The 23,618-nt window shown below is 51.8% G+C and overlaps 1 long non-coding RNA gene across 1 annotated transcript in view; it reads right to left on the bottom strand.

The window, feature by feature from the left end:
- LOC140427956 (uncharacterized) overlaps positions 1-23,618 on the bottom strand; it is a 273,707-nt gene that overhangs the window by 203,015 nt on the left and 47,074 nt on the right. The window contains exon 3 of the long non-coding RNA XR_011948671.1: positions 1,062-1,721. This is a non-coding gene — a long non-coding RNA (uncharacterized lncRNA). The remainder of the gene's footprint in view (positions 1-1,061; positions 1,722-23,618) is intronic.

Raw genomic sequence — 23,618 nt, 5'->3', positions numbered from 1 at the left:
TGATGTAGCACAGACATGTATTTCCGAAAAAACTTATTTAATCTTCTTCCTGCTTTGGAATCCTTCAGGTTGGAAGCTTTTTTCTGTACAATCTGTTTTTAAAATTGTCCATGTACACTGATGTCTTGATTTTATGCTCTAAAGCAGTAACCTAGCAAGAGAACATCTTGCAAGTTATCTTTGTGTCCAGCTGTAATTTATTCCACCAGATTGACTCAATTTGTCAGGTTAGAGAAGATATCATTTCAGTGGCTATCCAATTCTGCAATCAACAGCTTGAAGCTCTGCAAGATACAAGCTACTTTCAGCCTCTGATGATCCCACCTTAGTTCTGTTATTTCTGCTAACAGATCCATTTTGATTGCATGTATGTGTAGCGGGGGGGAGGGGGGGGGGGGGGGGTTGTTTTTGTATTTTTCCTGAGGCTGCCAGCTTTACTGATCTTACCTGACCAATGATGGAAGATTTCTATGTGACCATTCATGTCCACTTTGATCAACTCGGGATTCTAGGAACTGTGCAGCATCTCAGTGGATCTCATGATCCTCCTTAAATAGGGCAGCACGGTGGCGCAGTGGGTTAACCCTGCAGCCTCACGGCGCCGAGGTCCCAGGTTTGATCCCGGCTCTGGGTCACTGTCCGTGTGGAGTTTGCACATTCTCCCCGTGTCTGCGTGGGTTTCACCCCCATAACCCAAAGATGTGCAGGGTAGGTGGATTGGCCACGCTAAATTGCCCCTTAATTGGAAAAACTGAATTGGGTACTCTAAATTTATAACAAAAAAAAATGATCCTCCTTAAATTCTTGCAACTTTACTGTATTAGATCAGAAAACTCCTAACCTCTGCCAGAAAAGCCAACATGTGCAGGAGGCAAAGTAAATTCAAAAAGGCGCATGTCAAAATATTGGACACAAAAAGAAATAGAATTTAAAAATTCTACCATGCATTGGGACAAAATTCTGTTTCCAGTGTCTGCAGTGGTACCTTTATTCACCACATCATCCACAAAAACTGCATTCAAAAAGGTAATTACAAAGAAGTTCATTATTAGTTAAGTTACCTGATGAATTTTATTTCAAGACATATCTCCCTCTCTCTTCAGCTACCATGCCCTGAAAGAGCATTGGCAACTATAGACTTCTCTGTTGGTCCATGGTTATGCTTGGCAAGGTGCTGCAATGGTTTGCTGTTGCCATCTGTAGGTGGTTAACCAGGAATCTCTCCCTTTCTTCCTCTCTGCCCTTGGTGTACATCGGACGGATTTACAGGTTGGTACTCCAGCTTCCTAGCCACATTATGAAGGTATCTTCTTTGGTCTTCCAGTCCTGGAGTGGGATTTGCACCACAAAACCCCCAAGTCCAATATATATACAAAAATAAATTCTACGGCAAACTATAATGCACCATAATAAATTAATCATTAATTGTCTAGCAGCCTGGACTTTGATGTTATAAATTGAGTAATTCCACTGGATTTGCTGAAATATATATAGCCCATAAAGTTTGTCCAATGATTTAGTAGGTATGTAGAATATGTGATCTGGCATTTCGAACGTCTTTCTGAGTTTGCTGATTTCAGCAGCAGAAACATCACAATAGGCTTGACAGTTCCCAAGGCAGGAAGAGGAAAAATTACAATCCCCATATTGCTGAGAATGTATTCATGATGGGTCTGGACCAGACCAGGCTTAGTGTTGATAGCCCCCAGCCAATGTCCAAGCTTTAAAAAAAATATTGAAAATGTTAATTTTTTAATTTTAAATAACATTTTATTAAGGTATTTGAAAATTGTTAGAACAGTAACAAAAACAATGACATCAACATGGTAAAATAAACATTTTCCCCCCAGCCCAATCTTCACACACCTCAACCACACAACAACAATCGGCCGCCCCTCCCCTTGGAATACTGCATCTGCTGCCATTTTAATTTTCCCCGAGAAAGTCGACGAATGGCTGCCACCTCCGGGAGAACCCTAACATTGACCCTCTTAAGGCAAACTTTATTTTCTCAAGACTGAGAAACCCAGCCATGTCACTGACCCAGGTGAAAATTTTCATTTACAACCAACATATCTTCAACATCAAACAGCCCAGAAAATGAATATTACATTGGACAATATCGCCAAAAACACACAACCGATCATATAACTCCCACCCAAAGAAAGATAGAAATAACCTACCCTATAGCTGATGGTAACTAACTTTTTAAAGTAGGAAATGAATGACTGCCACCTCAAGTAGAACCCCTCCACTGACCCTCTAATTGTGTACTTGACCTTTTCCCAATATAAAAATGTCATGAAACCACCCAACCAGGCCGAGACATTGGGCGGAGAGGAAGATCTCCATCCCAGCAGAGCTTGCCTCTGGTCTATCAACAAGGCAAAAGCATGAACATCTGCTTTCACCCCGATCTGCTGCCGCAAAGAGTCCTACACCCCGAAAATGGGCATCAACGGACAAGGCTCCAGATCAATGTTCAGAATCCCTGAAATGGTGCTAAAGAAGGACACCCAAAAGCTTGCCATCCTTGCACACAACCAGAACATATAGGTGTGATTAGCAGGCCCATGAGAGCATCGTTCACACCTGTCCTCCACTCCTGTGAACAAACCACTCACTCTAACTTTAGTTAGGTGAGCCCTATGTACCACCTTGAACTGAATCAGCTGAGCCGCGCATATGAGAAAGTGAAGGTCACCCTATGAACTGCCTCCCTCCACATGTCCTCATCCAAAATAAGTCATGGCCCCCCTTTCCACCTCGCTTCGCCTTCCACCTCGCTCTAAACTGGTCCAGCGAGATAGCTTCCATTGAAACCCTCCACATGATCTACCAAAAATATTTGAAATGCTCCCCCCGCCAACCCTCCAGATTCTGCCAGGAATAGGGGGTGGGATTCTCCAATAATGGGACTATGTCCCCACTCCAGCGTCAAAACGCGGGCGAATCACTCTGGACTTTCCTGAGAGTGATTCTCCTACCTGAAGGAGGCTAGCGGGACCCCGGAGTAGTCCTCTAGTCAGGGCTCCGCGCATGTGCACGGCGGCAGCCTGTGGCGGCTGGCCCGCGCGACATGGTCGGACCCACACTGTGGACCGGCACCAAAAAGATAGGCCCCCCCGAGATCGCGCCCACCCTCAGATCAGTAGTCCCCGATCGATAGCCTGGCTGTCTGTGAGGGCCCCCCCCCCTCCCCACCCCGGTGAAGGATCCCCCCGCCCCCCACCAGGGCGGCCGTGGACTGAGTCCACAGCCGCCATGCCAAGTTCCCGACGGGTGGGGCCATGAGAGACCCACGCCGTCGGGAACTCAGCCAGTTATACTTGGAGAAGCGCCGGGGGGCCCTCTGTCAATGGCCCCCTACCTGCGCCATGTAGACCGCGCGCGCAATTCATAGGACAAACTTTCCGGACAAAATCGTGTAATTGAAAGTAATGGAACAAATGCACCCTGATAGTTGAAATTTCGCTGAAAGTTCCTCCAAACCGGCAGACCATTGCTCGATGATAAGATCCCCAATATGCTCAACGCCCTTTCCTTTCCACGACTTAAACGTCGCATCTAAACCCGAGGACACAAACAAATGGTTGTCTCAGATAGGGGCCAACAATTATATGGCACTCAGCTTGTAATGCTGCCTAATCTGCTCTCATATCCTTAAAATAAAGATCACCACCGGGTTTGCGGAATATTGCGTTAGGGAGAATGGGAGCGAAGCTGTTACCAAAGCCCATAAATCCGAGCCCCTACATAAACTCGCCTCAATGCCCTCCCATATGGAATCTGACTTCCCCAACAACCCCAACACATTTGCAATATTGGCCACCCAATAATAAACGAGCAAAATGGGTAACGCCTGGCCCCCCCGACTACCGCTCCCTCTGAAGGAACACCCTATGAATTCTTGGTGACTTACCCTCCCAAATAAAAGAGGTGGTTAACTTGGCAACCTTGGCAAAGAAATACTTAGCAAGGAAAACAGGAAGACTTTGAAACAAAACTAAAAAACATTGGGAGAATGTTCATCTTGATGGTCTGGACTCTGCCTACCAAGGACGGTGGACAGCACGGAAGCATAGTGGTTAGCACAATTGCTTTACAGCTCCAGGGTCCCAAGTTCCCACTTGGGTCACTGTCTGTATGGAGTCTGCACATTCTCCCCGTGTGTGCGTGGGTTTCCTCCCACAGTCCAAAGATGTGCAGGTCAGATGGATTGGCCATGCTAAATTGCCCTTAGTGTCCAAAATTGCCCTTAATGTTGGGTGAGGTTACTGGGTTATGGGGATAATGTGGAGGTGTGGGCTTGGGAAGAGGGCTCTTTCCAAGAGCCGGTGCAGACTCGATGCACTGTAAATTCTACTAAAATTCTACAAAATTTCCCATTCCTGTAAATCGGATCTCACCCTGCTCACCATGCTTGTGTAGTTTAACCTAAGAACCATGGGCCAATCATAGGCCACTTGGACACCCAGCTACCGGAAGCTACCTCTGGCAAGATGAAAAGGCAATACTCCCGGATTGGCTCCCCTCCCTGGGGGATTAATTGGAAAACTCTTCTCCAGGTCCAATTTATACCCCGAAAAGGAGCCAAAGCCCCTCAGCAGCTTCATTATTTTGTCAGCATTACAAGAGGAAACTGGATCCATAACGATCAAGAACAGGTTATCAGCATATACAGATGCCATATGCTCCCTCCGCCCACCCCCGCCCTCCTCCACCTTATGCCCCTTCATTCATCCAAAGACCTCAGCGCTATGGTCAAAGGTTCTAAAGCTAACACAAACAGGAGCAGTGATGAAGGGCCCCTACCTCATACTCCTACTCACTAGAAAATACCCCCAACTCATCGCATTAGTGCGTACACTGGCATTCGGGGCTCGATACAATAGCCAAACCCATGAAATGAACTTCTGCTCAAATTCAAATCTCCCAAGCACCTCAAAAAGGGACTCCCACTCCACCCTGTCGAACCAGCATACATAGATGTATGGATCACCTCTGGCTTGGGGACTGGAGAGGGGGAGAGGACAACATTCAGTACGCTCTGTATATCATCTGACAGCCACCCCCTTAACAAAGCCTGTCTGGTCTTCTGCAATTATTCCTGGGGCATAGGCCTCCAATCGCACTGCCAGCACCTTGGCCAGTAGTTTGGCATCCACGTTTAAAAGAGAGATGGGCCTATATGATCCATATTCTGTGGGGTCTTTATCCTTTTTCAAGATGAGGGAGATAGAGGCCTACAAAAGTGTATCGGGCAATAAAGCCTGAGCCAAAGAATCATTGAACATATTTACCATCAATGGCACCAACTGGCCCGCCAACGTCTTATAAAATTAGCTGGGAAACCCATCCAGGGAGGGGCCTTACCTGTTTGTATCAGCCCAATGCCCTTTGGTACATCCTCAGGGCTTAAGGGGCCTCCAACTCCTCCTTTTTCTCTCTCTCTCTGGGAAGGACTACCCATCTAGAAACTCCAACATGTCCAATCCACTCCCCGGAGCTCTAACCTATGGAGATCTCTGTAAAAACCTTCAAATACTACATTGACTTCCAAGAGGCGGAAACAAAGCTGCTGCCCGAGTCCCTAATTTGTATGACCTCCCGGGAAGCCATCTGCTGCCTCAGCTGGGAAGCCAAAAGACGGTCTTCTCCCAATACTCATAAACCAGCTCCCTTGAGCGCCGCAGCTGGCCCACCACCTTCCCCATGGACACCAGATCAAACTGCATTTACAGCCGCTTCCTAGTTGCCAGCAACTCCAGAATAGTGTCCTCCGGATATCATCAATCAGCCTCCAAAATAACACCCACCAGTCACTGCCGTTTCATCCTCACCTTCCTTTCTAAACGTTCCTTAAAGGAGATTACCTTCCCTCTTACAACCGGCTGAAGACCCCCCACAATGTGGAGGGACCGAGTCCTTCCTGCACAACCTAATATACTCTTCGATGGTCACAGCCACCCACTCACATACCCCTTCTCCACTAGTAATGCAATGTCTAACCTGCGAGCGCTGAATGGGCTTGATCTCCAGCACCAGGTCCACAAAGTGTGGAGCATGATCAGAGATTACTATTGTCGAATATTCCATCCTTTTAACCCACGGGAGCAGGGACCTACCCAGTAGAAATAAGTCACTCCTGGAATAGACCTTTTACACATGGGAAAAAAATGAAAACTCTTTATTGCTTGGCTGGGAAAAAAATGAAAACTCCTTATTGCTTGGCTGCAGAAATCTCCATGCGTCTGCAACCCCCCCCCCCCCCCCCCCCCACCCCCCGGCCGCCCCCTCCCCCTCCCCTCTACCTGCTCTAAAAAAGGCCAGAAGAACCTTCACCTTCACTACCAACGATTTAGGCCTGACTAGTGCACTTCAGGATCCAGTACACAATTAAAGTCCCCTCCCAGAACCAGTTGGTGCTTCTCTAGATCGGAATTGGAACTCAACAGATTCTTATAAATGCCACATTGTCCCAGTTGGGGGCATAAGCATTTACCAGTACCATGATTGTGTCCGCCAGAGACCCACTGACCACCAAGTATCTACCATTAGAATGCCCCAAGATCCCAGCGACCGACAGACCCTCCTATTAACCAGAATTGTCACACCTTGGGCCCTTCCATCAAAGCCCAAGTGAAACACATGTCCCACCCACCCCTACGCAGTCCTGTCTGATCTCTTACCCGCAAATGAGTCTCCTGCAAAGACACCAGATCAGCATTTACATTCCTTAGGTGAGCCAAATGTTTCCACCTCATCACTTGGTCCTTACATTCCAGCTGACCAACCGAATTGGGGGTTTCCCACCCAACCAAATTGGGGGTTTCCCACTCACCCAGGGGTTTCCCCCCCCCCACCCCCCATCATGGAATCAGCCATTTACAGCGTCAGGGTCTACTACGTAAAAACTCAAAAATTACAGGTCAGCAGGGGCTGTTTAGCACAGGGCTAAATCGCTGGCTTTGAAAGCAGACCAAGGCAGGCCAGCAGCACGGTCCAATTCCCGTAACAGCCTCCTCGAACAGGCTCCGGAATGTGGCGACTAGGGGCTTTTCACAGTAACTTCATTTGAAGCCTACTTGTGACAATAAGCGATTTTCATTCATTCATTCATTCATTCATTCAAAGATGCTGCCAAGATGGCTGCCAAACCCATCCCTAGACTAAAACAAAGAAAGTCCTACAGTCACCATCAGAAAACTAACCCCTCCCACCCCACACTCCACCCAAATGGCCCATGTCAAAGCTTATCCATCATAATGTATGTCTCTACTTTGATGAGAACAGCAATAAGTAGGGAAAACTGAAGAAGAAGCAATTGCTTGTCTACACCTGATGCAGGAGGCTCGATACAATATGTGTGAATTTGTTTTTTTTCATGGGATGTGCGCATTCCTGGCAAGATCAACGTTGTTTGCCTATCGCTGATTGCTCTTGAACTGAGGGCAGTTAAGAGTCAACCAAATTGCCACGGGCCTGGCGTCGCAGTCACATAGAGGTCAGACAAGGTAAGGATGGCCGATTTCCTTCCCTGGAGGACATTAGTGAATCAGATTAATTTTTACAACAATTGATGATGTTAGTTGCCAAGGTCACCATTACTGAGACTTATATTCCTGATTTATTAATTGAATTTAAATTCCACCAGTTGCCATGGTGGAATCTGAACTCCAGTAGATTACCACCACACTTGCATCTCCCCTAAATGTTGGGCATTAATTTAATGTGACAGGCTATTAATGACATTTCATAAGTTAAAGGTTGAATCAGATTAATTTAAAGGGGTTTCAAAGACTGAATGGTTATATATTTTATCTTTCTCCTTGCATAATGCGCCTTGATCCACTGCAATTCGCATACCGCTGCAACCGGTCCACATCAGACACTCATCCCTAGAGCATCTCGAAAACAAGGACTCCTACATTAGACTCCTATTTATTGACTACAGCTCCGCCTTCAACACCATAATCCCAGCCAAGCTCATATCAAAGCTCCAAAACCTAGGACTTGGCTCCCCACTCTGCAACTGGATCCTCGATTTTCTGACCAACAGACCACAATCAGTAAGAATGAACAACAACACCTCCTCCACAATAGTCCTCAACACTGGCACCCCGCAAGGCTGCGTACTTAGCCCCCTACTCTACTCTCTGTACACACACGACTGCGTGGCAAAACGTGGTTCCGACTCCATCTACAAGTTTGCTGATGATATGACCATAGTGGGCCAGATCTCAAATAATGACGAGTCTGAATACAGGAGGGAGATAGAGAACCTAGTGGAGTGGTGTAGTGACAACAATCTCTCCCTCAATGCCAGCAAAACTAAAGAGCTGGTAATTGACTTCAGGAAGCAAAGTACTGTACACACCCCTATCAGCATCAATGGGGCAGTTTCAAATTCCTAGGGGTGCACATCTCCAAAAATCTTTCCTGGTCCACCCACGTCTACGCTACCACCAAGAAAGCACAACAACGCCTATACTTCCTCAGGAAACTAAGGAAATTTGGCATGTCCACATTAACCCTTACCAACTTTTACAGATGCACCATAGAAAGCATCCTATCGGGCTGCATCACAGCCTGGTATGGCAACTGCTCGGCCCAGGACCGCAAGAAACTTCAGAGAGTCGTGAACACCGCCCAGTCCATCACACGAAACTGCCTCCCATCCATTGACTCCATCTACACCTCCCGCTGCCTGGGGAAAGTAGGCAGTATAATCAAAGATCCCTCCCACCCGTCTTATTCACTCTTCCAACTTCTTCCATCGGGCAAGAGATACAGAAGGCTGAGAACACGCACGAACAGACTCAAAAACAGCTTCTTCCCCACTGTCACCAGACTCTTAAATGACCCTCTTATGGACTGACCTCATTAACACTACACCCTGTATGCTTCATCCGATGCCAGTGCTTATGTAGTTACATTGTATATGTTGTGTTGCCCTATTATGTATTTTCTTTTATTCCCTTTTCTTCTCCTGTACTTAATGATCTGTTGAGCTGCTCGCAGAAAAATACTTTTCACTGTACCTCGGTACACATGACAATAAACAAATTCAATCCAAATCCAATCCAATCCAATCCATTTCATTGTCAAACACCATTGAAAACTGTTAAATAGTTCCGAAATTTGCACCAGTTTTGTCCTGGTCCAGAAACACTAGGATTATTTGCATCTGAAATGTAAATCACATTAAAATGCATTGACAATATACGTGACCCCTATAACCGCTGGTCCTGTCTGACTTTAAATTGTTTTGTTTCAGTATAACAGCAGGGTGCAGAAGATGTTTAAATAACCAAGATAAATTACTCGAATTTTAAATATATTCAAAAATCCTCTCAGTGTTTCGGGAAAAGTTTTCCATAAATTATTCACCAGCAACAGAAGCAATTTTAAGACAGCTCCTGCTGTAAATAATATTTATACATTTCTAGCACATGGGATAAATTGGACATAGGCCAAGTGTAACAGCTAGTCTAAAATGGATTAAGCATTAACTTGGAGCTTCAGTCGGCTGCATCAATTGAGGATGCTGTAACATTTTACTTTTTCAACATTGATAGTCAGCAGTGATCTTGAGGCAATGTCTGATGTACCTATGTTTTTATAAATATGTAATAATAATATTTATTAGTGTCACAAGTAGGCATACATAACACTGCAGTGAAGTTACTGTGAAAATCCCCTAGTCGCCACATTCCGGCGCCTGTTCGGTACACTGAGGGAGAATTCAGAATGTCCAATTTACCTAACAGCACGTCTTTCAGGACTTGTAGGCGGGGGACCAGATCATAATTCTACAATGATAACTCAGCAATGAAAATTGACTTCATCTGGATACCTGTAATAATTAAAATCAGTGGACTGTATTTTATATTTTTTCCTGAAAATGATGGAATATGGCAAACTCATTCTTTCAAGATTTCATGATTTTCTGCACTGATGCCTTACTGGGAAATTGTACCACATGGTTTGGTATTGAACCTATGACCAGATGGTCAAGGGTTCCTACATCAGACTATGACTAGTTAACTGATTTCAGCCAGGTATCAACAGGAATTCTACAAATAGCCTGTGGTGATTGTCCCTTTAAGGGCAACACTACAGAGTTAACTCTGCTGCACATATCCTGTCTTACACTATGTCCCATTCACCCATCACCCCTGTTCTCACTGATCATATGGCCTGTGCGACCAATCGGGACTCAGAGTGTGGAATCACCCCATAATGAGAGAGGCTCGTAGGCAGAGACATTTTGGGAGCTAGTTACAGCCAGGGGCTGCTGTACAATTTTTATTAATAAATACCTTTTGTGTTCATTAATGAAGTCTGTAGTGCATCCTTACATGGCCTCAGTACCTTTTGGCTAGGAAAAGGGAAAATGTGCCAGGGAAGACCTCTTGTTCCCAATTAATATCCAGTGACCCATGTTGTGTGTGTGAACGTCAGATATAAACAGGATTCGGTTTGATTTCAAAGCCAAAATTGTTTGGGCCCAAATGACAAATGGACATTTGAGAACGGTTGGCATTCCTTACAACAAATCTTAACAGTCCCACTGCTGTGGCTGGAAGCAAGAGGCAACATCACTTCAGTCGATGCCAGAACCTGGGTTGCATTTTGCTGGCTGTCGTGTTAATCACCCTGGGGTAACACGGACTGCAACTGGATGCAGTTGTACTTGAAAGTATACTCCAAACTGTGATGTTACTCCAACACGCTTTATTGAACTGTTAAGCAGTGCACACAGTTCGCTGTAGGTTTGACACTCTACTAATCTAAGCGTGCTTACTATAACTAACTAGCCCAGACTAGCTCTGACCCACGTGTAGAAGGTGCTAACTGATATATACACCCTGACTATCACTACAGTTGTCACCAAGCAGGACTGAAAGAGGCAGAGTGCTGATGTCTCGTGTGTTTTATAGTGGGAGACCACCCTCTAGTGTTCTGCCTGGTGATTGGTTGTGTTCTGTCCTGTGTGTTGATTGGCTGTACTGGGTGTCTGTCACTGCCAGTCTGTATCTCATTATGTGCATGAGTGCATGTCATGACATCCCCCCCTTTTTAAAAACAAAATGTTGGTTGCTTGGAGCATATGCAACTGTATTTACATGTATAACTATTTACATTAAATGGCAAGTGGATGAATATATACATGAGAGGTGTCTAGCGTGCAGATACAGAACAAAATTTACAAGATCAATGTCTATAAATCCAATCTTTGAAGCTTGCGTCGGATCCTTGTCGACCGCCTGAGAGGTGAAGGTGGGGATGACGGCGCCTTGACAGGCGGGATTGCTGCCAGATTGGTGACCTTGTGGTACGAGGTGTCCGGAGGAGACATAACAACATCTGGAAAAGTAAGATCTGGTGGTGGGCGGGCAACTTTGCGCAGTGCCCTTCTGTTGCACCTGACAATAGAGCCATCAGCCATATGAACTACAAACGATCTGGGAGCAGCCTCTGTCGAACAACAACAGCTGGGGCTGACCAGCCTCCATCAGGTAGCTTGATTCGAACAGCATCTTCCAGAAATAGCACAGGCAAATTGGTAGCATGAGCATCGTACGTCAGCTTTTGCTGGTTCCTGAGTTGCTGCATCTTTTGCAGCACTGGGAGCTGATCCAGGTCTGGTAAGTGTATGGCTGGAACAGTCGTTCGCAGGTCTCTATTCATGAGGAGTTGAGCCGGAGACATACAGGTGGACAGAGGGGTTGCCCTGTACGCCAACAGCGCAAGGTTGAAGCCAGAAGCAGAGTCCGCAGCCTTGCAGAGCAGTTGCTTCACTATATGGACCGTTTCTCAACCTTCCCGTTGGACTGCAGGCAGTGTGGGCTTGAGATAAGGTGGTTGAATTGGTACGACTTGGCGAAATTGGACCACTCTTGGCTTTGGAAGCAGGGACCATTGTCACTCATGACAGTGAGTGGAATACCATGACTGGCAAATGTCTCCTTGCAGGTCTTGATGACTGTCCTTGATGTGAGGTCTGACAGCTTCACAACGTCCGGGTAATTTGAGAAGTAATCTATGATGAGCACATAGTCACGCCCATTGGCGTGAAAAAGGTTGATTCCCACCTTGGACCACGGAGAGGTCACGATCTTGTGTTGCTGGAGTGTTTCTTTCGCCTGGGCAGGCTGGAAACGCTGGCAGGTCGCACAATTGAGGACCATGTTGGATATGTCCTGGCTGATTCCAGGCCAATAGACAGCCTGCCGGGCCCTGCGCCTACACTCTTTGACACCTAGGTGTCCCGCGTGGATTTGTTTGAGCACTAAGCTCTGCAGACTGCGAGGAATAACAATACGATCTAGCTTGAGGAGGATCCCCTCGACGACTGTCAGGTCGTCCTTCACATTAAAGAACTGAGGGCATTGCCCTTTTTGCCAGCCATTTGCGAGGTGGTGCATTATACGCTGCAAAAGAGGGTCTTTGGCAGTCTCTTCATGAATGCTGATCACTCTTTCATCTGAGGCCGGGAGGTTGCTGGCACACAGCTGCACCTGTGCCTCAATCTGGGGGATGAAGTCAACCTGTTCACAGGGCGAGGTGATGGAGCGGGACAGGGCATCCGCAAATATCAGCTCCTTGCCTGGTGTATATACTAACTCAAAATCGTACCTTCGGAGTCGAAGGATAACGCGCTGAAGCCTGGGCGTCAGAGGCTGGTTTAGCACACTGGGCTAAATCCCATTCATCCATCACCCCTGTGCTCTCTGACCGATATTAACTTTCAATGGAACAACATCCATGATCTCTGGGTGGGATTCTCCCAGCCCTGGGCCACGCTGGAGAATCTCCACGTCCAGGCCAAGCCGCCGCAACGCCGGCACGCGATTCTCCGCAGAGCAGAGAATTGGCACCATTGGCGCCGGCGTGGTTGGTGCGGCGCCGGTCACGGGCCACTCCAAGCGGCCGCCCCGCCGATTCTCGGGCCGAGCGGCCGTCGTGGAAACACTGAGTCCCGCCGGCGCCGTCCACACCTGCTCTCAGCCGGCGGGAGCTCAGCGTGGAAGGGTCGGGTGGCGGCCTGTGGGGGGGGGGGGGCTCCGACCTTGTGGGGGGCCTCTGATGCGCTACTGCGCATGCGCGGATCCCGCGGCGCCGGGATCGGCATGAACCGCTCCAGTGCCGTGCTGGCCCCCTGTAGGGGGCAGAATTAGTCCTGGGAGCGGCCCGTTCACGCCGCCGTAAAACGCAACGGCATTTACGAGGGAGTGGACACTCTGCCGTGGGATTAGAGAATCCTGCCCTCTGTATTCCTCCATGTCTGGCCTCTTGAGGATCTCTAATTTTAAAATATATTTAAATTTTTTTTATTGAAGTTTAATATTATAAAACACAAAATAAATAACTCCATACAATCAACATTTCTTTTTCAAACCCCTACCCTTGAAAGAAAAAAACCCACGCCAGAACACCACTCTCCACCAGCCCTTCACCCCAACCCCCCACGACCCACTGACTGTGAGCAATTTCTAAAGATAAAAGACAAAGGTTACCACCTCCGGCAGGCCTGGGCCCAGGACCCACCCACCCAAGACAGCCACCACCCCCCTCCCAAAAATCAGGCACAGAAAGGCCCTTAGCCCCAGTCAGATCCCAACCCCTCTCCCATAAACCTGGAAAAAGCTTTCCCGAGACACAATTCCATCCTCACTTTTCTCCCCCTCCCCCATCAAACACATAAGGTAGGCTCACTGAACCTTGCGCAAGCAGGTCCAACAATCCTCAGCCCCTCCCCCCGCGTCACGCCCATTCACTAGCTGAAACTTTGCGACTAGCAGAGATAACCCCACGCAGGTGTATGCTCAAAGAACAAAGAAAAAACGACGCTCCCCAACCCGTTCCAGCTGTGGAGGAGTAACCAAAGACCAACATCCTTACAATACTTAAACTGCCCTCGGAGGCCATATATTCCCCATATTGTTACACTGACTACTAGCCCCTGACACCCGTAGCCCCTCAAGGATCTCTAATTTTAATCCGTCCTCCATTGGTAATCTTGCTTTTACTGCTAACACCCTAAGTTCTGAAATAACTCCTTAAATTCTGGGGGCGATTATGCGAGGCCGCAGAATCGCCACAACCGCGCCCCGACGCCCCGACGCCGGTGCGCAATTCTCCGAGGTGCGGAGAATCGGTGCCATTTGCGCCGGCGCATTAGGCGCGGCACCAGCCACGGGCCGCTGGAATCGACGGGGCCCGCCATTTCTCCGGCCCGCATGTGCCGAGCAGCCACGCCGATACGACAGAGTCCTGCTGGCGCCATTCACCCCTGGTCGCTGCCGGCGGGAACTCTGCAGGAACGGTCGGTGGGGCGGCCTGTGGGAGGCTCCTTCACTGGGGGGGCCTCCGATGGGGTCTGGCCCGCGATTGGGGCCCACCAATTGGCGTGCCGGCCTCTACCCCCCCCCCCGGCCTACTTTCTGGCGCGGCCGGCCCCTGAACACCGACCCCATGTTGGTCGGGACCGGCGCGCTAAAGAAGTCCCCCGCGCATGCGCAGGTTGGTGCAGCTGTGGGGGCCAGAATCTGTCATACCCGGGCGCGGTTCGCGCCGTCGTGAAACGTGACGGCGTTCACGACGGCGCGAACACTTGGGCCCAATATTGGAGAATCGCCCTCTCTATCTCTACGACTAGCTGTTCGAGTCCCTCCCCAGGTATTGATGACCAAGGAAGGTGCATTCATAATCATAGGGTCATAGAATTTTCAGTGCAGAAGGAGGCCATTCAGCCCATCGAGTCTGCACCGGCACTCGGAAAGAGCACGCTACCTAAGCCCCCACCACCACCCTATCCCCGTAACCCAGTAACCCCACCTAAGCTGTGGACTGTGGGAGGGAACCGGAGCACCCGGAGGAAACCCACGCAGACACGGGGAGAACGTGCAGACTCAGCACAGACAGTGACCTTAGCCGGCAATTGAACCTGGGACCCTGGAGCTGCGAAGCAACTGTGCTAACCACTATGCTACCGTGCCGCTCATGTGGTCAAACTGTCTGAGTGTCAACCTGCAAATCCTTCCAAATGCGCCAACGGCTGGCGGTAAGAGTGGGAGAGACTCCTGGTCAGCCACAATTGATGTGGAATGGCGCCCCATAAGACAAAGATCACCACCTCCTGCATGCCTGGGCCCTGGACCCACCCAAGACAGCCACCAACCCCGCCCCTAAGATCAGACACAGAAAAGACCTTAGCTCCAGTCAGATCCCAATCCTTCCTGCTCCACCCATAAACCTGAAAAAGCTATCCAGAGACACAACTCCATCCTCTCTTACCCCCTCCCCCCACCTGTTCCAGGAATGACTAGCTATGGAACCAGACTTAGTGCATCATTGGTGCAGGAAGAAAATTGGATTGATGTCCATCTGTCCTAACATCTTATGTGGCTGGCTGTCAAATTTCATTTTGTAATATTTCTGCGAAATGCTTTGGGACATGTTACTATTTTACAGGTGTGATATAAATGCAGGTTGTTATTGTTAAGTCTAAAAGACAAATCCATAGCTGATTTTCAGCCTCAGCAGTGTCATCGTGTCATAGAGCAGTGTTTTTCAAACCTTTTTGCCTGGGACCCATTTTTCCGACTGGCCATTCTTTGGGTCCCACGGCGACTGATCTTTGCGACCCATGTCAGCCGACCTTCACTACCGAAGCCGGTCAATCTTTCAGACCCATGCCGGCCGACCTTCGCGACCCAAGCTGGTCAATCTTTCAGACCCATGCCGGCCGACCTTCGCGACCCAAGCCGGTCAATCTTTCAGACCCGTGCCGGCCCCTCTTCGCGACCCAAGCCGGTCAATTATTCAGACCCATGCCGGCCGCTCTTCGCGACCCAAGCCGGTCAATTATTCAGACCCATGCCGGCCGCTCTTCGCGACCCAAGCCGGTCAATCTTTCGGACCCATGCCGGCCGCTCTTCGCGACCCAAGCCGGTCAATTATTCAGACCCATGCCGGCCGCTCTTCGCGACCCAAGCTGGTCAATCTTTCAGACCCATGCCGGCCGACCTTCGCGACCCAAACTGGTCAATCTTTCAGACCCATGCCGGCCGACCTTCGCGACCCAAGCCGGTCAATTATTCAGACCCATGCCGGCCGCTCTTCGCGACCCAAGCCGGTCAATCTTTCAGACCCATGCCGGCCGCTCTTCGCGACCCAAGCCGGTCAATCTTTCAGACCCATGCCGGCCGACCTTCGCGACCCAAGCCGGTCAATTATTCAGACCCATGCCGGCCGCTCTTCGCGACCCAAGCCGGTCAATCTTTCAGACCCATGCCGGCGGCTCTTCGCGACCCAAGCCGGTCAATCTTTCAGACCCATGCCGGCCGACCTTCGCGACCCAAGCCGGTCAATTATTCAGACCCATGCCGGCCGCTCTTCGCGACCCAAGCCGGTCAATCTTTCAGACCCATGCCGGCCGCTCTTCGCGACCCAAGCCGGTCAATCTTTCAGACCCATGCCGGCCGACCTTCGCGACCCAAGCCGGTCAATTATTCAGACCCATGCCGGCCGCTCTTCGCGACCCAAGCCGGTCAATCTTTCAGACCCATGCCGGCCGCTCTTCGCGACCCAAGCTGGTCAATCTTTCAGACCCATGCCGGCCGCTCTTCGCGACCCAAGCTGGTCAATTATTCAGACCCATGCCGGCCGACCTTCGCGACCCAAGCTGGTCAATCGTTCAGACCCATGCCGGCCGACCCTCGCGACCCAAGCTGGTCAATCTTCCAGACCCATGCCGGCCAACCCTCGCGACCCAAGCTGGTCAATCTTTCAGACCCATGCCGGCCGACCTTCGCGACCCAAGCTGGTCAATCATTCAGACCCATGCCGGCCGCTCTTCGCGACCCAAACTGGTCAATCTTTCAGACCCATGCCGGCCGCTCTTCGCGACCCAAGCTGGTCAATCATTCAGACCCATGCCGGCCGACCTTCGCGACCCAAGCTGGTCAATCATTCAGACCCATGCCGGCCGCTCTTCGCGACCCAAACTGGTCAATCTTTCAGACCCATGCCGGCCGACCTTCGCGACCCAAGCCGGTCAATCTTTCAGACCCATGCCGGCCGACCTTCGCGACCCAAGCTGGTCAATCTTTCAGACCCATGCCGGCCGACCTTCGCGACCCAAACTGGTCAATCTTTCAGACCCATGCCGGCCGACCTTCGCGACCCAAGCTGGTCAATCTTTCAGACCCATGCCGGCCGACCTTCGCGACCCAAACTGGTCAATCTTTCAGACCCATGCCGGCCGCTCTTCGCGACCCAAGCTGGTCAATCTTTCAGACCCATGCCGGCCGACCTTCGCGACCCAAGCTGGTCAATCTTTCAGACCCATGCCGGCCGACCTTCGCGACCCAAACTGGTCAATCTTTCAGACCCATGCCGGCCGACCTTCGCGACCCAAACTGGTCAATCTTTCAGACCCATGCCGGCCGACCTTCGCGACGCAAACTGGTCAATCTTTCAGACCCATGCCGGCCGCTCTTCGCGACCCAAACTGGTCAATCTTTCAGACCCATGCCGGCCGACCTTCGCGACCCAGGCTGGTCAATCTTTCAGACCCATGCCGGCCGCTCTTCACGACCCAAGCCGGTCAATCATTCTGACCCATGCCGGCCGACCCTCGCGACCCAAGCTGGTCAATCTTTCAGACCCATGCCGGCCGCTCTTCACGACCCAAGCCGGTCAATCATTCTGACCCATGCCGGCCGACCCTCGCGACCCAAGCTGGTCAATCTTTCAGACCCATGCCGGCCGACCTTCGCGACCTAAGCCGGTCAATCTTTCAGACCCATGCCGGCCGCTCTTCACGACCCAAGCCGGTCAATCTTTCAGACCCATGCCGGCCGACCTTCGCGACCCAAACTGGTCAATCTTTCAGACCCATGCCGGCCGACCTTCGCGACCTAAGCCGGTCAATCTTTCAGACCCATGCCGGCCGCTCTTCACGACCCAAGCCGGTCAATCTTTCAGACCCATGCCGGCCGACCTTCGCGACCCAAGCTGGTCAATCTTTCAGACCCATGCCGGCCGCTCTTCGCGACCCAAGCCGGTCAATCTTTCAGACCCATGCCGGCCGACCCTCGCGACCCAAGCTGGTCAATCTTTCAGACCCATGCCGGCCGACCTTCGCGACCCAAGCCGGTCAATCTTTCAGACCCATGCCGGCCGACCTTCGCGACCCAAGCCGGTCAATCTTTCAGACCCATGCCGGCCGACCCTCGCGACCCAAGCCGGTCAATCTTTCAGACCCATGCCGGCCGACCTTCGCGACCCAAGCCGGTCAATCTTTCAGACCCATGCCGGCCGACCCTCGCGACCCAAGCTGGTCAATCTTTCAGACCCATGCCGGCCGACCCTCGCGACCCAAGCTGGTCAATCTTTCAGACCCATGCCGGCCGACCCTCGCGACCCAAGCTGGTCAATCTTTCAGACCCATGCCGGCCGACCTTCGCAACCCAAACTGGTCAATCTTTCAGACCCATGCCGGCCGACCCTCGCGACCCAAGCTGGTCAATCTTTCAGACCCATGCCGGCCGACCTTCGCGACCCAAACTGGTCAATCTTTCAGACCCATGCCGGCCGACCTTAGCAACCCAAACTGGTCAATCTTTCAGACCCATGCCGGCCGACCTTCGCGACCCAAGCTGGTCAATCTTTCAGACCCATGCCGGCCGCTCTTCGCGACCCAAGCCGGTCAATTATTCAGACCCATGCCGGCCGACCTTCGCGACCCAAGCCGGTCAATCATTCAGACCCATGCCGGCCGCTCTTCGCGACCCAAGCCGGTCAATTATTCAGACCCATGCCGGCCGACCTTCGCGACCCAAGCCGGTCAATCTTTCAGACCCATGCCGGCCGACCTTCGCGACCCAGGCTGGTCAATCATTCAGACCCATGCCGGCCGCTCCTCGCGACCCAAGCCGGTCAATTATTCAGACCCATGCCGGCCGACCTTCGCGACCCAAGCCGGTCAATCTTTCAGACCCATGCCGGCCGACCTTCGCGACCCAGGCTGGTCAATCATTCAGACCCATGCCGGCCGACCTTCGCGACCCAAGCTGGTCAATCTTTCAGACCCATGCCGGCCGACCTTCGCGACCCAAACTGGTCAATCATTCAGACCCATGCCGGCCGACCTTCGCGACCCAAGCTGGTCAATCTTTCAGACCCATGCCGGCCGACCTTCGCGACCCAAACTGGTCAATCTTTCAGACCCATGCCGGCCGCTCTTCGCGACCCAAACTGGTCAATCTTTCAGACCCATGCCGGCCGCTCTTCGCGACCGAAACTGGTCAATCATTCAGACCCGTGCCGGCCGACCTTCGCGACCCAAGCCGGTCAATCATTCAGACCCATGCCGGCCGCTCTTCGCGACCCAAGCTGGTCAATCTTTCAGACCCATGCCGGCCGACCTTCGCGACCCAAGCTGGTCAATCTTTCAGACCCATGCCGGCCGACCTTCGCGACCCAAGCTGGTAAATCTTTCAGACCCATGCCGGCCGCTCTTCGCGACCCAAGCCGGTCAATCATTCTGACCCATGCCGGCCGCTCTTCGCGACCCAAGCTGGTCAATCTTTCAGACCCATGCCGGCCGACCTTCGCGACCCAAGCTGGTCAATCTTTCAGACCCATGCCGGCCGACCTTCGCGACCCAAGCTGGTCAATCTTTCAGACCCATGCCGGCCGACCTTCGCGACCCAAGCTGGTCAATCTTTCAGACCCATGCCGGCCGCTCTTCGCGACCCAAGCCGGTCAATCATTCTGACCCATGCCGGCCGCTCTTCGCGACCCAAGCTGGTCAATCTTTCAGACCCATGCCGGCCGACCTTCGCGACCCAAGCCGGTCAATCTTTCAGACCCATGCCGGCCGACCCTCGCGACCCAAGCCGGTCAATCTTTCAGACCCATGCCGGCCGACCTTCGCGACCCAAGCCGGTCAATCTTTCAGACCCATGCCGGCCGACCCTCGCGACCCAAGCTGGTCAATCTTTCAGACCCATGCCGGCCGACCCTCGCGACCCAAGCTGGTCAATCTTTCAGACCCATGCCGGCCGACCCTCGCGACCCAAGCTGGTCAATCTTTCAGACCCATGCCGGCCGACCTTCGCAACCCAAACTGGTCAATCTTTCAGACCATGCCGGCCGACCCTCGCGACCCAAGCTGGTCAATCTTTCTGACCCATGCCGGCCGACCTTCGCGACCCAAACTGGTCAATCTTTCAGACCCATGCCGGCCGACCTTCGCAACCCAAACTGGTCAATCTTTCAGACCCATGCCGGCCGACCTTCGCGACCCAAGCTGGTCAATCTTTCAGACCCATGCCGGCCGCTCTTCGCGACCCAAGCCGGTCAATTATTCAGACCCATGCCGGCCGACCTTCGCGACCCAAGCCGGTCAATCATTCAGACCCATGCCTGCCGCTCTTCGCGACCCAAGCCGGTCAATTATTCAGACCCATGCCGGCCGACCTTCGCGACCCAAGCCGGTCAATCTTTCAGACCCATGCCGGCCGACCTTCGCGACCCAGGCTGGTCAATCATTCAGACCCATGCCGGCCGCTCCTCGCGACCCAAGCCGGTCAATCTTTCAGACCCATGCCGGCCGACCTTCGCGACCCAGGCTGGTCAATCATTCAGACCCATGCCGGCCGACCTTCGCGACCCAAGCTGGTCAATCTGTCAGACCCATGCCGGCCGACCTTCGCGACCCAAACTGGTCAATCATTCAGACCCATGCCGGCCGACCTTCGCGACCCAAGCTGGTCAATCTTTCAGACCCATGCCGGCCGACCTTCGCGACCCAAACTGGTCAATCTTTCAGACCCATGCCGGCCGCTCTTCGCGACCCAAACTGGTCAATCTTTCAGACCCATGCCGGCCGCTCTTCGCGACCCAAACTGGTCAATCATTCAGACCCGTGCCGGCCGACCTTCGCGACACAAGCCGGTCAATCATTCAGACCCATGCCGGCCGCTCTTCGCGACCCAAGCTGGTCAATCTTTCAGACCCATGCCGGCCGACCTTCGCGACCCAAGCTGGTCAATCTTTCAGACCCATGCCGGCCGACCTTCGCGACCCAAGCTGGTCAATCTTTCAGACCCATGCCGGCCGACCTTCGCGACCCAAGCTGGTCAATCTTTCAGACCCATGCCGGCCGCTCTTCGCGACCCAAGCCGGTCAATCATTCAGACCCATGCCGGCCGCTCTTCGCGACCCAAGCTGGTCAATCTTTCAGACCCATGCCGGCCGCTCTTCGCGACCCAAGCCGGTCAATCTTTCAGACCCATGCCGGCCGCTCTTCGCGACCCAAGCTCGTCAATCTTTCAGACCCATGCCGGCCGCTCTTCGCGACCCAAGCTGGTCAATCGTTCAGACCCATGCCGGCCGACCTTCGCGACCCAAGCCGGTCAATCTTTCAGACCCATGCCGGCCGCTCTTCGCGACCCAAGCCGGTCAATCATTCAGACCCATGCCGGCCGCTCTTCGCGACCCAAGCTGGTCAATCTTTCAGACCCATGCCGGCCGACCTTCGCGACCCAAGCTGGTCAATCTTTCAGACCCATTCCGGCCGCTCTTCACGACCCAAGCTGGTCAATCTTTCAGACCCATGCCGGCCGACCTTCGCGACCCAAGCTGGTCAATCTTTCAGACCCATGCCGGCCGACCTTCGCGACCCAAGCCGGTCAATCTTTCAGACCCATGCCGGCCGACCTTCGCGACCCAAGCTGGTCAATCTTTCAGACCCATTCCGGCCGCTCTTCACGACCCAAGCTGGTCAATCTTTCAGACCCATGCCGGCCGACCTTCGCGACCCAAGCTGGTCAATCTTTCAGACCCATGCCGGCCGACCTTCGCGACCCAAGCCGGTCAATCTTTCAGACCCATGCCGGCCGCTCTTCGCGACCCAAGCCGGTCAATCATTCAGACCCATGCCGGCCGCTCTTCGCGACCCAAGCTGGTCAATCTTTCAGACCCATGCCGGCCGACCTTCGCGACCCAAGCTGGTCAATCTTTCAGACCCATGCCGGCCGCTCTTCGCGACCCAAGCTGGTCAATCTTTCAGACCCATGCCGGCCGACCTTCGCGACCCAAGCTGGTCAATCTTTCAGACCCATTCCGGCCGCTCTTCACGACCCAAGCTGGTCAATCTTTCAGACCCATGCCGGCCGACCTTCGCGACCCAAGCTGGTCAATCTTTCAGACCCATGCCGGCCGACCTTCGCGACCCAAGCCGGTCAATCTTTCAGACCCATGCCGGCCGCTCTTCGCGACCCAAGCCGGTCAATCGTTCAGACCCATGCCGGCCGCTGTTCGCGACCCAAGCTGGTCAATCTTTCAGACCCATGCCGGCCGACCTTCGCGACCCAAGCTGGTCAATCTTTCAGACCCATGCCGGCCGCTCTTCGCGACCCAAGCTGGTCTATCATTCAGACCCATGCCGGCCGACCTTCGCGACCCTTGCCGCTTTGTCTTCAAATGCCTTTGAAGTGTTGAGGGTTTTGATTTTTCATTTGCCAGTACATCCCTGCATGTGACACACATTGGCTTTGCATCCTGATTTGCATCGGCACTTGGTCTTGTTATTCCTTCCAAAGTGCATCACCTTGCACTTTTCAGGGTTAAATTTCATTTGCCACTGATCTCCCCATCTGACCAGCCCATCGATATCTTCCTACAACCAAAGACCTTCTTCCTCACTATTACCTATCTTGCTAATCTTCATGTCATCTGCAAACTTACTTATCATTACCCCTATAGTCTCATTTAAATTGTTTATATATGTATCATGAACAATAAAGGACCTAGCACTATTCCCTGTGATATGCCACTGGATACTGGCCCCCAGCCACACTAATAGCCTTCCACTATCACCCTCTTACTTTATCACTCACCAGTTTTGGATCCAACTTGCCAAGTTACCCTGGATCCCATGTGCTTTTACCTTCTTTCTCAGTCTCCCATGTGGGACCTTGTCAAAGACGTTGCTGAAATCCATATAACCTACATCAACTGTATACCTCATCTACACACCCAATTACCCTTCCTAAAATATTCAAACAAATTTGTTAGGCATGACCTCCCCCGACAAAGCCATTCTGACTAACCCTGATCAAACCTAGCCTCTCCAAGTGGAGATTAATTCTCTCCTTCAAAATTTTCTTCAATAGTTTCCCTACCACTGATGTGAAACTCACTGGTTTGTAATGCCTTGATTTATCTCTACCACCCCTGTTGCAAAGTGGAACCACATTAGCTGTCCTCCAATTATCTGGCACCTCCCCTGTAGCCAAAGAGAAATTAACATTTTGGGTCAGAACCCCTGTAATTTCCTCCCTTGCCTCCCACAGCAGCCTGGGATACAACTCACCTGGGTATCTGTCCACTTTTAAGCCCATGAAAACCTCTAATGCCTCCTCATTCCCTATGCCAAACTGTTCAAGAACCTCAGAGTCCCTCTCCCCGAATTCTGTATCTACATCCTCCTTCCCCAAGTGAAGACAGGTTTGAAGTATTCATTTAACACCCTACCAATGTTGTCCTGTTCCACGCACAGATTGCCCCTTCGTCCATAGTGGTCCCTGGTTATC

The sequence above is a fragment of the Scyliorhinus torazame genome, chromosome 8, assembly GCF_047496885.1.
Source record: "Scyliorhinus torazame isolate Kashiwa2021f chromosome 8, sScyTor2.1, whole genome shotgun sequence".
NCBI classification, from domain to species: Eukaryota; Metazoa; Chordata; class Chondrichthyes; order Carcharhiniformes; family Scyliorhinidae; genus Scyliorhinus; species Scyliorhinus torazame.
The sequence above is the reverse complement of the archived record's forward strand: the minus strand, read 5'-3'. Positions and strand labels throughout refer to the sequence as shown.